The following is a 1,321-nucleotide window of genomic DNA, read 5'->3' as shown; positions in this document are numbered from 1 at the left end:
CATATAGGAAATGGAACATGCGACCTAACGAGATAATACAAATATAGGAGTGCTATATCAAGCTTCCATCTAACCAGCATAGCACATCACTAACAAATAGTCTGGGGTACCCTAAACAATCCAATTACATCAGTCCAGCACTCTCGATCCCTCATGATGAGCAGTGCTGACCTTAAAATATACAATGTGCTTATGATTATGTCAAAACATAAATACGACAAGTTGCCTAGGCAATAAGCCATAATATATGGGTATAATTTCAAATATTTTTCCCTAAGCCCACATGTTAATCTGACTAATCCCAACCCTTTCCCAATATATCCCACTGGACTGCATTATCCATGATCCTAAGAAGCATGTCAAAGTAGTGTCATTGGGCATCCTCTTTATGACATGGTCTCAGGTAAAGGGTATCCATAGGATCAACTTAATTTTGATCCAAGTGGCTCACACAGTGATGAAGAAGGGATCCATTCAGTCACTCTCACAAACGACCGTAATAAAGCACATATAGTATGAAATGTATGCTATGCTGCAACTCCCACTAAGGTGGGTGTGTCACTCATAAAATAAATAAAACACCATACGAGTTTGGTTTCAGTCGCACTTTCAAGCGTCTAACCTGAGCAAATCAGCCCAGCCGCCCCCATGGTGTCTGCCTGAGTTCTCACACTATAAGTAGGCTACACTGAGACGTGCGATCTCTATGTTCGACCATAGAAAGGTCTCATCTTTGCTCTAGCTAAGGAGTCACTTAGCTAAAAAGTTGTATGTTCGTCTTACCCACTATCTTCAAGCACCAAGGTGAATTTGGTTCATCTTGCTCGTTGTTTCCAAGCGTCAAGGTGAATCACTGGTGTGAATGGGTCGATTCAAGCCTGGTGACATATTTACAAAATAAAATGTGTACTCATATAAATCACTCTAAAGAATTATATGTCTCATATATAAATCAAATAGTGATAACAATAACGTCTAAAGAAAATGTGAAAACTCAAAATACAAATCATCTACTCTAAGTCCAAGATTCCTAACATGAGTAAGGAAAATGTCCTGAGCAATAGGCTTAGTTAATGAATGAGCAGTAATGCCAAGGCATTATAGGAACCTCCTCAGCTAAATGGCCTCCTGAATGACCACCGAGCACGCGATGTACTCAAACTCCATCCTGGATAGGGAGATGCAGGTCTGCTTCTTGCTACTCCAAGATACAGCCCCACCTCCTAGGACAAATGCATATCCTGAAGTAGATTTACGCTCATCTCTATCACTAGCCTAGTCGGCATCACTGTAGCCTCTCAATCTCAAATCCAACCACTAT

The sequence above is a fragment of the Macadamia integrifolia genome, unplaced genomic scaffold (genome assembly GCF_013358625.1).
Source record: "Macadamia integrifolia cultivar HAES 741 unplaced genomic scaffold, SCU_Mint_v3 scaffold1932, whole genome shotgun sequence".
Lineage (NCBI taxonomy): Eukaryota > Viridiplantae > Streptophyta > Magnoliopsida > Proteales > Proteaceae > Macadamia > Macadamia integrifolia.
This window is presented reverse-complemented; position numbering follows the sequence as displayed.